Below are 15,786 nucleotides of genomic sequence, written 5' to 3'. Positions count from 1 at the left end.
GGCATGTTTTATATATTTGTTCATTTTATTTTTTGCAGTTTCGCCGACCTACCATCACGGACCTTTATCAAGGTGAAAATAACTATAGACAGTTGTTCTAAATAGATATAGGAGAAAGCAGGCATAAGCACAAATTACCACAGGCAAATACACGAAAAGCAAGAAATAGCATGATGGCAATCTCAAACGCACCTCAATATACATGTAATATTACACCAAATGAGTTAAAAATATTGTAGTCATGGGTCGCGAAACCTGGTAACCTACCGCAATTCAGACAATCGCAGTGGCGAAAAAAGAATAGTTTTCTTTATTTTTGTAGTCAGTGTCATTAGTTATCAATTCGATACTCAACATTAGCGTACATTGGTGCATCGAGCAGGTCAGACATGGAAGACGGAACGGAGCTCAAGGGTACGTCTGAGCCAAAGAAGAAAAGTAGCCGTAGGCGCAAGCGTGGATCTAAGGCATCAGTCGAGGCGGGATCCCAGACATCCTCGACCTCGTCGAAATCGGGTGGGCCGTCTACGCCTTCAGAGCCGCCAACGCCAGGGCAATCTAGCCACGTGGTCACCAAAGCAGACAGACCAAATTTACTGGACAAGACGAGCCCGTAAGTCACTCGGCGCTTTGTCTAAACTGCCTCTCAAATAAGGCGATACCTTGGTTAAGTCTACCGGTATTAAAAGGCTTAAAGAAGCTGACGTAACAGACTGGCTCTAGTTGCCCAAGTAAATCGGAAAACATTAAACGAAAGTTGCGTTAACCGTTCGCATATTTCCAGGTGTTAGTTCCTCAACAAAAATGCAACGATGAACTGTGGAATAGAAATCACCCTGTGAAAATTTAAATGGACGCCATGACCTTAGCTGCTGCTGCTGCTGCTGCCGCTGCCGCCGCCGCCGCCGCCTCTAGCGGGTATCCATCAACGGTTTAGTAGTAGCATGTGGAACGCATTCATGGGCCCCGGATTTCTATAAAGGTTAACAATATGTGAAATATTTATTTTCGATCGAGGTATACGAGTATATGGCCAATGACTGTCGAATCTTGTCTACTACCTTACAGTTAATCTAAAATAAATAATGCGTCCCATTATCTTCTCTTTTCTCTTTTCTTTTTGTCTGTATTCTGTGTTAGGTGCTATCATGTCCGTGCGATGTCATCGGAGGACGTGCAGCCATCCACAGGCTTGCTGCTCCCCGCCGAGAGCCGAGAACTGGTTGTTCGAGTCACGGCCACGCCACCCGAACCACGTGGAACACCCGCTGGTATAAGCACACCGCATGCGACTCCGCATCAGGATGTCCCGTCGCAAGGCGGTGATAAGGAGCCGCCCAGCTCTGATCCTTCCACGTCAGTTCCTGGGTGTGCTGGTGAAACCAGTCAACAATCGTTACAGGTATCGCTAATATTTCGCATATTGTACTACACCACGGAACACGTTCCTTTTTCATGACACTCGATGGAAGTAACGAAAAAAAAAAAAAGGGGGGGGGGGGGGGGGGGGGGGCTCTTACTCCCATACATTGTTGGTGTGTTTCAAAGTGGTGTATAATGCAACAATTTTGTACGTCTGAGGTGTATTACTAGGTGTAGTTTACAGAATTGTAATGTAATTTTTCATTCAGGAGTTTAGTACAGTGGTTGGCGAAAAAAGCGATGTCTCTGTTCCCATGTATTTACGTCAAATCCCCCGACCTAACGCTTTCTCTGAAGAGCTTTGTACCTAAAGGCACCGCGTACATATTTGTGTAGGCGACTTATCTTTGCCATTTCCGTGTAGCGGTGTCAATGAATAGACCACGAACGTTAAGCTTAGGCTAAATTGAATATTCTGCTCACACAAAAGATTTCATTTTACTTCTGAGTAAAATGCATCGTCACAGACGACCGCTTTGAGGGAAAGCAGTGCCTTCTATTTTCTGCAACATGCCGCAGAAGTCGCCGACCTGACATTTCATAGGAGCCGTTTGTGATTGGATAGTGGCCTCGGTCTTTATAAAATAATTTGCTACAATGGTGGTCCAGAAAAGAATACTTGCATTAGAGTTACAGAATGGGTGCCAAAAGAAGGGATATATATATATATATATATATATATATATACGTGTGGAAGGACACAGATGAAACAGGCTATTTACAGGCTATTTACACTGAAGCCAGGCAGCCAGGCCCACACTCGCTCGCACCAAGAGCACAGACACACCTCAGCGTCTTTCTCGCGGCGGCTCGTCTCTTGCACATGTTTCGTTGATGTCAAACAACAGCAAGGCATTCCCTTTCCGTAATGGAATAGTTGCGCTCCGATGGTGATAGGAGGCGGCTTGCGTAAGCAACAACGCGATCCTGGCCACGCTGACGCTGGGCTAAGACGGTACTTACACCATGACCGCTGGCATCTGTACGCAATTCTGTAGGGACATCAGGGTCGAAGTGGACGAGAATGGGTGGGGAGATGAGAAGAGTGACGAGACGGAGAGAAGGCGGTGGCTTCTGAAGTACCCCACGAAAATTGTACGCCTTTCTTCAGAAGATTAGTGAGGGGTCTAGCAATTACTGCGAAATCTTGAACAAAACGACGAAAGTACGAGCATAGCCCAACAAAACTGCGAACGTCTGCGGCTGTCTTCGGAACCGGAAAGTCTCGGACGGCACGAGTTTTGTCGGGATCAGGCTGCACTCCGGAAGCGTCGACGAGATGGCCCAGAACAGTAATTTGGCGGCGGCCAAAATGACATTTGGACGAGTTGAGTTGCAGCTTCGCCTTTCGAAATACATCAAGTATAGCTGCTAGACACTCAAGGTGAGAGTCGCACATTGGAGAAAAGACGATGACGTCGTCGAGGTAACAGAGACACGTGGACCATTTAAAACCTTGGAGCAAGGAGTCCATCATACGCTCAAAGGTGGCAGGGGCATTGCATATTCCAAACGGCATCACTTTAAATTGGTATATGCCATCAAGTGTTATGAATGCGTTTTTTTCTCTGTCCATATCGTCAACAGCAATCTGCCAGTATCCAGAGCAAAGATCAATAGAAGAGAAATAGCTGGAACCGTGAAGGCAGTCAAGGGCGTAGTCGATACGTGGGAGCGGGTAGACGTCCTTCTTAGTAATTTTGTTCAAATGACGGTAGTTGACACAGAAGCGCCACCTGCCGTCCTTCTTCTTAACCAACACCACAGGTGACGCCAAGGGACTCGAAGAAGGCTCAATGATGTATTTATCTAGCATTTCGCTCACTTCATTTTGAATTACTCGGCATTCAGACGCAGAAGCGCGATATGGTCGTCGGTGAATAGTCGTGGCATCGCCAGTAGGAATCCCATGCTTGACCGCGAGCGTCTGGCTTAAAGGGCGATTGTCGAAGTCAAAAATATCTTGGTAGGCCGATAACACTTTGCAAAGGTCTTCAGCCTGTGTAGAGGACAGGTCCGCCAACACCATTTTCTTTATGTTGGGATCGGCACACGAGGCTGGCGCGAGGGGCACGCCAAGCTCAGAATAACCATCGGTTGATAAAGCTGCCACTTGATGGTCGCCGAGGCAATCAACGTTGGCAAGGCAAATACCTTGCGGGAGAATTTGTTTTGCCAATCCAAAGTTAAAGATAGGCATGCGAGTGCATTTATTAGTAATAGTAAGTATACTGTGAGCCACGGTGACGTCATGCTGTAGTGGAATGTCGGGCAGAGGAGTGACGAGGTACTCGCCATCAGGAACAGGTGGAGAAAAACAACAGGTAGGCGAATAAAGCCGTTGGGGCGTAAGCGGCAGCGGGGTTCATCAGGAGGTTCTGCAAGAATCGACAACTCAAGACGAAGGGTACTGCCACAGTAGTCAATAAGAGCAGAGTGTGCAGAAAGAAAATCGAGTCCGAGAATTAGGTCGTGGGGGCAATGAGCAAGCACGGTGAAGAGGACAGGAGTGCGGCGGCCGGCGATGCTGACACGTGCCGTACGACATGCTGACATGCCGAGCATGAAAGAAATGCTCACACGATTAACAACAAAAATACTACTGACGTTTCGGCCAATGGTCCGGCCTTCATCGAACTGAACACTCACTCCGATGAAGGCCGGACTACCGGCCGGAACGTCAGTAAAATCATAGTATTTTTGTTGTTGTTAAACGTGTGAGCATTTCTATCATGCCATTTTCTCCATACGTGGTGCCCTTTTCTCTGGAATCCCAATAAGCATCGAAGACATTAAATTACATTCAACTTGCTTTCGCACGTATTTGTGCGGGATGTTCTCGTGCGTCTAGTCATACTCCCACGTTACGATTATCCCGAGTGAAGTCGTATATGCAAGACAAGCGTAACAAGAATAAAACTTCGCACATCAGATGTTTGAATGGCATGTGCCACAGAAAAGTTGCTGTGCTGACCCACTAACTCCACAAACGCGAGCCATATACAGATGTGCTTAGACGATTAGAAGCCTAACATAGCAACAGAGAACACACGGAACATTAGGAGGTAGAAAACAACAGAAAAAAAAAACTTCGAAGACGATTACGTGTCATATGGTCCACATGGCAATCATGCTAACGCAGCTCGCCGCTTTGCATACGCAGCCGCCGGTCACCATAGTGGGGGAACCGCTTCCTCCGAGTCATGGTGAGTCCTTGCCTGGAACGTCCAAGTCCATCCCCGTCGTTGTGTCTGTGACGACAGCCGACACCAGTACTGTTTCTTCGGTTCAACATGGCACAGCAATGACAGCCTCGTTTCTTCAGGCGGATAGTGTCGACACTTCGGCAGCCCCCGTTACCCAGACGTCAATGAAGATGCTGTCTCGTAAGCCCTCTGTGAGGATGGCCAAGGATATGGGAATGAGGGAGGAGCAGCGGCCTCACGTTGGTCGAGAACCCCGTCCAGTGGGTCCCTTGGGGAAGAGCGTTACCGCGGAGGACGTCCCGACCAAACAGATGAAGATGTCGCGCAAAAGCCGCCTCTACAAGGCCATTAACCTGCGCGACTTGGAGCATTTGGTGAGTCACTTTGATTCGAAGTGAAACATGACACTGACACTGGTGCACACACAGCGGCACATATAGTGGCTGCGTATATTTCGAGCCAATATTCAACGCCAGTCATAGCGAACGGAGTCACTGAGATTTTATCGTGGCATTCGTACTCGATGGAGATAAATCCCACAGGGTCGGAAGGGGACTTGCATTCCTTGTCGAGCATTATTTATATCTGTTATTGCACTGTCGAGCATAAATAAATTGTGTTGAGTAATTGTAACCTTACCTTTCATGGTGTTTTTCTTCCATATTTTAAAGGGCATATTAGAGTCATATTCATGGGCATATTTTGTTGAGCGGCAGCGACTTGCGTGCGTTTTGTGTACACGAAGGCTGGTCACGAGTTGATCGGTGGACGTGTTCATATATTAAACGTAGGATACTGTCAAAAATTTACGTAAGGCACCGGATCTGCTATTTCATTACGCGCTTAGTCACAATAAGTAGAACCTCCCGAATCTTGCAGCGTGCAGGACTGCGGGCACATTGTCGGAAATCATTCGTATTTCACTTTTTAATGAAAAATTCGAGCCATGTACTGCAAATTGTAGAAGAACGACAAACCGGGCCAGTTGGAACATATCTGTAGTAGCAGCCCACAGAAGAATACAAAAAAAAAAAACGCAGAAAGAAACATTTGGAGGACGCTTAAGCTTCGCCTTTAAGAGTGGAACGCGATAGCATTCAAAGATCCCTGAATGCTTGTCAGGCTTCCCGGAAACGACAGCTGTTTTTTCTCTCCACCTTCGCCTCTGCGCACCGCTACCGTTTTACGCTGAAGTGGAGGCGAGCGCCATCTGGATGGTGTTTACGCAAATAACCTACCTGGGCGCGCCGCTGTTGGTATGGTATAAATGCTAGAAAAGGGGTTTGTGTTTGAGTTTCCTCGTAACAGAATTATGTTTTTCTCGTACATTCAAATTACAATCCGACGCTATCATGTCTGTAGGTTGGGGTCAAGTCGTACTTTACGATTTTTCTGGCGGATTTGACTTTTAGAAATTCAATTTTGTTCACTAACGCCACTGCGCCACGCGGAGGGCCTGTGTGGTCGAGGTGGTTCGGGATGATTTTCTCCGCCACGAACGCCGCCGCTTACACCAACACAAAATTTACTTAGCTGTGGGCTTTCCTTGGCGAGTGTTTTTTGTGTACAAAAAACTACGCCCCTCCAGAGAACGTTTCATGGAGCCCCGGACAAAATTAAACGAGGTCACTCAAAAAGCCTACACCGAATCTTCTTGACAGCATGCAAGACGTGTGTGGCAAAGTGGCCGATGCATTAAACCCCGCCTTAGGAAACGCAAACGTTCATACAGTGCATCCACTCATCCTCATTTTAGCATTAACTGCAGATCATGGGACTGTGCTCCTGATGTTTTGAACACGAGAATGTGCTGCAAATCGTTTGCTTGACCACCTGTCGTGTTTGCTGAGTCGTTTGCTATTCATTGCTAAACGTCCATGAGAATTTTTTTTGTTCTTGCACTGTATTGTAATTGTATACTCTCCATCTCCTCCATTGAAAAACCGTAGCAAACTCTCGTGTCTTCTTGTTGTCCACCCCTGTGCCGTTCGTGCCGTTGTTGCTGTAACACTTTACCGACAAGCCCCGGTCATAATGCTTTTGAAAGTTTCACCATGCTTTGAGAACAACAACGAGAAAAAGAAATGCGTGATCTAGAGACACACAGTGGGAAGCAGATAAAATGCCAGATTTTAAATTAGGTATCCCTCATTCCGAATCAATTGATCCGCGCTTGCTTCAAAAACCATAATTTTCTGTGTAATGTGTGATTTCCTGATTCTCCCATTCTTCTAACTTGGCGATCCTTATTTTCAAAGGACGTAATATATTAATTCACACTTGAAATTTTCGGCACACGTAACCCATGGAATGACCTACATTTTTTCTAAATATAATATCGTTGCCATTTTTGACCCTACCAGGAAGCCGGGAAAATTTGTATCCATTTCATATAACACCTGTATTCCGTTAGAAAGCGATGGATTACCTCCTCTCATTTAACTGCTACGTATACACACAATCCTCGGAATTCCCCTTCCTATGGCGCCTAACATTTACCACACTTCCCTTAGATATTAACTTCGCGAGTGATTTAATTTTTTTTTTTTTTTTTTGCTGGAAAGCATGAAAACAGGCATATACTATTTTTTAACGCTTCTAGTAGCACTGCAACTTCGGTGTAGTACAACAGACGCATTGTGCAGTGAAGTAGAAGCATAGTATGACTATGTGTAATACGTAAAAAATGTCACAGTTTCGCCCTAAGGGCGAAGCAATGAATGCGATAGCAACACAGCAATGTCATACGAAGTAAGGTGAGCGGCTTTCGTAGCAACAACACGCAGAACTGTTGTCGACGCCATCGGCGTTTTGCCCACGTTAGCTCAAAATGCGTGCGGCGTTGGTGACTGTTGCTGGAGCCTCTGATATAAATAGGCACTTGGTGCCGCAGCTAAACGTCGCCTCCCTTCCCTCCCCCTCCCCCACGGCCTCTCGCACGTCTGAAGAAGGCGCGTTTGCTCTACATATATGGTGATTGTAAAGGAGAAAAGAGACGCCTACTTCTGCAGCCCTTAAGCGAGCACGGCGCAGAACGCACGTTTGTTCTCCGCCGCGCGTTCACTCCCCGTGAAAGACGCGCCCCTCGTGCCCTTTCACTCGCACATACAGCGTTCGGCGCGCGGCGACGATTTCATCTCCAAATGACGTCATACGGAACCTCACGGCGACGGCGACGGCGACGGCGACGGCGACGGCGACGCCGACGGCGACAGCGACGCCGACGGCAGAAATCTGCTTTTGAGTGTCCATATAATTGCTATCGCAATAAAAAAAAGTTGTCGCAGTTTCACCTGAAAGGTGAAGCATCAATTGCGATAGCAAATTTGTAGAGAGCTATACGAAGTAATGATAGTAGCTTTATCAGCTGTATAAACTTGGACATGCAGCAGCACCGGCAACACGCAGAACTGTTGTCGACGCCATCGGCGTTTTGCCCGCGTTCACACAAAATCCGTGCGGCGTTGGTGACTGTTGCCGGAGCCTCTCATATAAATAGGCACTTGGTGCCGCAGCTAAACGTCGCCTCCCTTCCCCCCCCCCCCCCCCCCCCCCCCCCCCATGGCCTTTCGTGCGTTAGAAGAAGGCGCGTTTGCTCTACGTATTAGGTGATTGTAAAGGAGGAAAGAGACGCCTACTTCTGCAGCCCTTAAGGGAGCACGGCACAGAACGCGCGTTTGTTCTCCGCCGTGCGTTCACTCCCCGTGAAAGCGCGCGTCCCTCGCGCCCTTTCACTCGCACATACAGCGTTCGGCGGCGCGCGGCGACGATTTCATCTCCATTGACGTCATACGGAACCTCATGGCGACGGCGACGGCGATGCCGACGGCAGAAATCTGCTTTGGAGTGTCCATATAATTGCTATCGCAATAAAAAAGAAAGGGTACTTCGAAAGCCGGCAGTGGCATTATGACGATTCGAATTAACGAGTGGTACCGCTCTGATGCAGCTGAATTTCCTAGAAGGGCAAATAAAAAGAGTAATAGACACTATCCAGACTTATACGGCAACAAAATCACCAGGCACCGGAGCTAGCGCTACCATACAGTTATGTTCGGAGAGATATTTAATGTGTAAGGAAGAAAACCGGCGCGCTTGAAAGCGTCGTCACCATCCCGTATCTCGCGGCCAATACGCCTATCCAGCTTAATTCTCTTTGCTGCCGCTTTCTTTCCGGCTACCGCTCGACGACTCCAATAAACCTGGTCACAATTGGTGGAAGTGCGGGGCATGCCTTGAACTGTGGAATTCAGAAGCAGGAATTTCGCCAGGTCATGGCGAAAGACTTGTCACCACGTTCAACAACCTCGATGACTTCCGTGCCCTGTGCGGGCGCATTGCGCTAGCGCGACCCCGCAATTTTCGGCGAGATAGGATACCACGACTTGGACAACTGACTTACCTGCTATGAAAGGATGAGCGAAGACAACAAGTGGGACGAGGCTACAGAACTAAACAACATCATATTCTATCTGAATGACGTTGCGAACTGGAGGTACCACAACCATGAGCCTGGCCTTACGGCCTGGGTGGCGTTCAATACCAGCTTCGCAGAGGTGTTTGGGTGGCCTTGCAGTCTGCAAACTTCGTGCCGAGCAACTTTTGCTAGAAAGGGAGCTGCATAGCGGTGAGACATTCACAAGCACAAGGTATATCGAGTATGTGTAGGCCTCTGCGAGCATGTCCATGCGAGAATGACGGAATGGGACAAGATAAGGCATAATTTAAACGGAGTTGACGAAGATGCCTTTCAGATACTGTTATCAAAGAACTGCATCACTGTGTCTGAAGTAGTGGCCCTCTGCCTGAGCTATGATGAGTTGCGCGAACCGTGGCTTGCCACGTGCAATTCACTGGTAGGCTCTCTCTCTGGCTTGATTGCTTCCGCCGGTGACTCTTCGCTTATGGCGCACATTAAGCAGTTCGTTCGTAAAGAGGTGACATGCCAACCTTCATTGGTTCCGCTGACGCAAGACACGCCCTCCTCTTCGTTGACACCAACGCTGTAGCGCGTCATCCAGGAAAAAGTCACGGTGCATTCCCCCTGTCTCACAACACTCCTGTTACTACGCAGATTGGCTATGCGCCAGTCGCTACGATGCCCGCAACGCCTACCCACGCTGCATTTCATGGACCAACGCGTACATCGCCGCCCTGCGCCAGATGCCACCACCTGCTCACTTCTGGCGACCAACTTTCAACTACTCGCTAAGAGAACTTGAGCGCCGTGCTTCGCCGGATCCGTCTTTCAATACTATGAGCCCATCAGACGAATCTGTCTTCGTGAGTCGTCTTCCGCTTTCCCTTCACCGCTGCTCCATTTCACCCATGAGGCGTCGGCCTACCCCTCGTCCCCAGGAAAACTAGTCACCGCAGTTCGGGAGACGAAAGCTGCGTGTTCTGTGAAATCTTCAAGGTCTCTAGTTTCGCCCCCATGACGTCATTGATGTGGTCATGGAAGGAGTACAGCCCCCAGCACTTGCAGATAGCCGACACAATTTTGGTAATGCATGCCTACCTCTGCCGCACCCTTCGAAAGGTGATGACGTCGCGTTGGGGTCTTTCGCTGTGCACACCTAGCACACACAAAAATTTTGCCATTAGGAGCCTGCACAACTCGAGTCGTCATTGAAGATGAGCTTTACGTTATTGATTTTTTGTTCTCACGACGTCATTTTGATGGGATGTTGTTTCAAGCCATCATGCCGTCATTGACGCACCTGCTCCGATGTTGTGTTTCTTCGTTTTTGTGACACGCTATTTAAAGACCACCTTCTCGTCAAACCTGTCGCCACGGAACACATATACATACCTTTGTGGTTGTCTGTGATCATCCCTTTGTCACGCGACTCCCTGTGGGAGGGCAGTCTGCTACTTATGTGTCTGACCTCTTCGCCCTATGCCGAATGATTCCTCTACCATTCGCTGTGCTTGATTTTTATGTTGGCGCCACTTCCCCGTGTTGGCAACCGCGACGACGCCCCCGCTTAGTTTGATAGGCCACGAGCGCCTCGGTTCCAATTTCTGTGCTGCTATTTTCTCCATTTTGTCTTATTTAGACACCCTCATTGCACACGTGACATAGATTCTTTCATGCACCAGCGACCTGTCACCTCGTCAGAAATGTTTCACGCCACATTTACAACCTTAGGTCGTCTACCTACCTCGCCACTTATCTTACGTCACTTCAATCTGAATACTCCGACGGAAATTGACACTGACGTCAGCAGCGTCGGTTAGGGTGAAGTACTAGCGCGACGTAGACGTGGCTTTGGCGAGTACGTCGTAGCCTATGCCAGCCGAAATCTCCCCCAAGCTGAAGCGAACTATTCTGTCAATGAAAAGGAAGGCTTAGCCATTGTGGGGGCTCTGGGTAAATTTCTGCCTTCCGATTAAGGTCGACCTTTTCACGTCGTTACAGACAACGGTGCGCTTTGCTGGTTATCGTCCCACAAAGACCCGTCTGTACGCCTGACGCGATGGGCCCTACGTCTACAGGAATACGACATTAGGGTTGTGTACCGCTCCGGCCTCTAACATTCTGACTGCAACGCTTTATCTCATCCGCCGATCCTACTACATAGACAGTGTTTCGCCACAGAAACAAAAGAAAACGAGTTCGCTTTGGACATCTCCGACTTGACTTCAAAGCAACAAAGCGACCAATGCATGGCCATACATCTGAACGTTCTAAAGAATCCCGTCCAACTACCGGCGTCCCGTGCACTCCGCTATCAAGCGCCACATTTCACAGTTCACGATTGAGTTCTCTATAGCGCAAAAATTAGTGGATTCTAGTGATCGTTCGCCAACTCCGTAGCGATATCTGTGCTTCATTTCTCGCCTATCCGCAGTGTGACAATGGCGGCGTGTCCAAGACCTACACGCGCTTTCGACTCTGATATTACTGGCAAGGCATGTACAATTACGTCCGAAAACCTGCTACACATCGAGCCGCTCTGTTGCAGCCACTTAAACGCACAGTGTTGTCTTTTTGACCACGTCGGCATTGATTTATATATCCCTATCTCATGTATGGCTGCTGGTAACCATTGGGTCATAGCCGCGGTCGATCACCTGACGCGGTATGCGGAAACCGCGGTCCTCCCAGCGGTCAAGTCGTCGCTTCCTTCTATTTTCATCACTTTGTTCTGCGCCATGGCGCACCTCGTGAACTCTTCAGTGACAGAAGGCGCGTGTTTCTCTGTGAAGTAGTCAAGTCTCTCCTTCATCAACGAAACTATACACGCATATCACCCCTAGGTCAATGTGGTGACGAAACGGTTTAAGCGAACTCTCTGCGATATGCTGTCCGAATAATCCGATGTACAATCGGATTATTCCAAATTGGGCCTTGCGCTACCATTTGCAACATACGCCTACAACATCGCTAAACAAGCCACAACCGGATTCTCTTCGATTTTCTTTCTGTACGGCCGTGAACCTTCCTTTACCATCGACACAATATTTCCATATCTTCCAGATTCCTCAGAGTGTACTCCGGTTTCCACTGCCACTAAGCATGCCGAGAAATCTCGGAAGCTCGCCCGCTAACACTCACTACCGCAGACCAATGCCGCCAAAAGCTTCGACGTGATGACGACCAACCTGCTCCCACCTTCCCGCCAGAATTCTTCGTATTGCTTTGGGTCCCACATTCCAGTCCTGGTCTCTTTTCCAAACCTCCTTAGAAATTTGATGGTCTTTATCGCGTCATTGCCCAAACATTACCCATCGACTACTTCGTCGATCTACTGACGACCCCCAGTGACCACCGTTGATGTGGACGTCAAATTGTTCACGTAGACAAGATGCAGCCTTATTTTGAGCCCATTGCATCGTCGCCGCCGTAGGTAGCCAGGATGGCTCCAATTCAACCGGGTGGGGGGGGGGGGGGGGGGAATTGTAGGACGAAGAACGGCGCGTTAGAAAGCGCCGTTGCCATCGCGTGTCTCGCGGCCAGTTCGCTCAACCAGCTGAGCTATCGTTGCTACCGCTGCGTTTCTGGATGCCGCTTGGCGACTGCAATAAACCTCGTCTCAAAAATTATAGTTTGACAACGTTTGAGTGCATTAAAATGAGGTTTTAAATCACTACAGGTGCTGCAGGTCCTAATGTTTACTTCTAGACAAAACTGCCTACAGGTAATACCGTCTAGTGCACCTTCAAAAATTCCAAATTACTATGAAAGGGCCCTGGTCGTCTTCACGTCTCTGTCCGCAGCGTAATATTGAATCTTGCTAGTAGAATGAGCAAAGCAAACACTTTTCCCAGCCTGCTTGTCTCTGTATATATATATATATATATATATATATATATATATATATATATATATATATATAATTTGACAGAGATGAACACTAGTACTAGCTGCCTCCAGAATCTCTTTTGCCACCACATACGCCATGCTGTTCACAAATTTTGCAGTCTACTTGAGTCAACAAGAAAATACGAGCGTTACAGATGAACCTTTCACTGGGACAATGTATTGGGAGCTGTAACAAAGGAAGCGCCCTTACTACAATATCGTTCTTCACATTACACCTTATCGTCTAAAGAACAGCTTGGAGTTCAGTTTGAGTGGTAGGAACACAAAAGTGCATCGCTAACAATATCACCTTCAAACGCAGAGTTGAAATAAGGCGAAAAAATTTTCATACGAACTCTACTCATTCGCAGGTACACAAGTCACCAAGACTACCCTCCGTCGACGACATTGCCTCCTTCAGAAAGCTTCTAATCATGGTCATCGCCATTGCTGTGATATTGGTGGCAGCCTTTTCGGTGCTACTTGTGCTCCTGTATCCAGCAGGCAGGTCTACTAACAAAACACGAGCCATCTGCAGGACTACAGGCTGCGTAAGCCACGCGACGCTCCTTACCTTCCACCTCAACAGGAGCATCAACCCTTGTGACGACTTCCGTGCCTACGTATGCTCCGCGTGGAAAGCCCAGCCACTGCACTACGAGTTCGGCGAGTCAGCTATGAAAGATGTGATATACGCTTGGTTCAGGCAATTCAACAGGACGCTACATGATGGTGCCCTCAAACTGCCTGTTGGCAGGAAACCGCTGAATATGTACAGCGCCTGTATGGCTAATGGGGATGTGTACGGTACAAGCGTCGACCAGTTAATGGACGTTATGCACGATATCGGACTCGCTTGGCCGGAAGATCCCCCGCCAGCAAGCGACGCCTTCGCTGTTTTGATAAACTTGTCCTTCAACTTTGAAGACGTTGCTTGGTTCAGCGCGACTGTTTTGGACAAGCGACATTCTCAAGATAGGCGCCTCGTTTTAACACCAGCAATCATGCTACCTGTTCATCTCCAGCAGCACCGTGAATCTCATACAGGCGGAGCCTACTACGATTATTGGAAATCTTTCTACAAGTTTCTTGGTCGTAATGGCACTGTGGAGATGGCAAACGAAGACGAGGTCCACGAGCTTGCACGAACAGAAATTGAACTGCTTCTAAAGCTTTACAAAGCCATGAACGCGCCAATGAAGGAGCCAGCGTCGTTAAGCTTCCGCAGTATTAGCAAATACACGAGGAATATTTCATCTGACCAATGGCTGACGACCGTGAACGTCTACACTGGTCGTGGCCAGACATTTAGTGCTGATGACGAAGTCATAGTCAGTGACGAAACCTTCTTCAGAACTGTGGGTAGCATTCTGTCTGCTTACGACAATCTAAAGTTGTTGAGGTTCTTCTCCTGGCTATTCGTACAGGTCCATGGCCCAAAAGCGGACCAGCGGCTGTTCCTGCCTCGCTTTGTTTTACCTGAAAGGGCGCACTTCTTTCGACCTATATTCTGTGCCTCGAGCACAGAAATCTCTTACAAGCAGCTGGTGTCATCATTAGCGTATGTGTCACGATTCTCCGACGAGGAAAAGAACCTGGTTGACGCCAGATTCAACAAGTTGATCGAAACAGCAGTGGCCAAGATAGTAGCGTCTCACTGGCTGGACGAATATAGTAAAAAGATTATTGTGAGAAAGCTAAACTCGCTGGTTCTAAGATTGTGGCCACCAAGTGACTATCTAAACAATGATCAGCTAGAACAGATCTACAAAAACTTCACTGCTCATGAGCCGACCTTCGGAGGGTTCTGGGCCAACGCTACGAGAAGCATACGCGAAGCCAGGGGATTCACGGGTTATCGAGACAAGGCTTACGGTAGAGTAAGTTTCTTTCCGCCCTATGCCAGTTACGATCCATTTACCAATGGTGTAAGGGTTGCCTTCGGCGTCCTGTCCGGACCGCTGTACTACAAGGACGGAACGGAAGGTATGTTCTACGGAGGCCTCGGGCACTTGATGGCTTCGGAAATTGTGAACTCCTTCGGAAAGTACGGCCAGAAGTGGAATTCGGAAGGCGAAATCACCGAGTCATTTCTCAGCAACTCTGCAAGAAAAGCTTTCCTTGAGAGAGACACGTGTTTGAAATCGAAGAGCGTGTTTCCGCAAATTCCCGCTCTCGAGATTGCGTACTCAGCACTTCTGGACGCCCTCGCCAACGACAGCCAGCCCGTTGCCATTCGTGAGGACCTTCCGGAAGAAAAGGTCTTCTTCATGACCCTTTGTTACGTGACTTGCAGAAAGTCTGAAGCCCTTGTATCGGTAATGCCAGACTGTAACGCAGTTGTCAGGAACTTTCCACCTTTTGCCGAAGTTTTTAACTGTCCTAAGAAATCGAGAATGAGTCCCGAAAAAAAGTGCACAGTCTTTGAATGACAGTTGCCGCCTGGCCGTCATGACAACAACAAGATCTGCGTGCCTTTTATTTCTCCGAACCGGATTTACGGCACGTTTAGTTTTGTTTTCAGTTATTATTGATTGTAAAAAAATTACGTGACAGTTACTCGGTGTTACGACGCGACTAAGTGTCGCGGGAGAGAAATGATTCATGTTGGAGTTGTTTTTATGACCATGGAGAATGATTTGCGAACGCAGATTAGCAACCACTTTTTTGTACTGTAGTGCCTAATTCAACTGTTTGCTATACAATAAATGTGAGGCGCATTCTGTGCAGAATATATTCTGTGCAAATTGTTACACAGTTATCTACTCGTAAACTAGCGCGGTGCTTACCCATCAAAACGTCATGTGTCATGGTACGACTCGCTGGTGGAAGCACTTAGTAGCCCTACAC

The 15,786-nt window shown here is 48.1% G+C and overlaps 1 long non-coding RNA gene across 1 annotated transcript; it reads left to right on the top strand.

Moving 5' to 3' along the window:
• The first annotated feature begins 532 nt into the window (after positions 1-532).
• LOC125943280 (uncharacterized) lies at positions 533-4,758 on the top strand. The gene is made up of 3 exons (XR_007465713.1): positions 533-613; positions 1,141-1,402; positions 4,586-4,758. It is a non-coding gene; the product is annotated as an uncharacterized LOC125943280 (long non-coding RNA).
• The last annotated feature ends 11,028 nt before the right edge of the window (positions 4,759-15,786 follow it).

This window comes from Dermacentor silvarum, chromosome 2, assembly GCF_013339745.2.
Source record: "Dermacentor silvarum isolate Dsil-2018 chromosome 2, BIME_Dsil_1.4, whole genome shotgun sequence".
Classification (NCBI taxonomy): domain Eukaryota; kingdom Metazoa; phylum Arthropoda; class Arachnida; order Ixodida; family Ixodidae; genus Dermacentor; species Dermacentor silvarum.
Note: the sequence above shows the minus strand (reverse complement) of the source record. Positions and strands in the feature narration are given on the sequence as shown.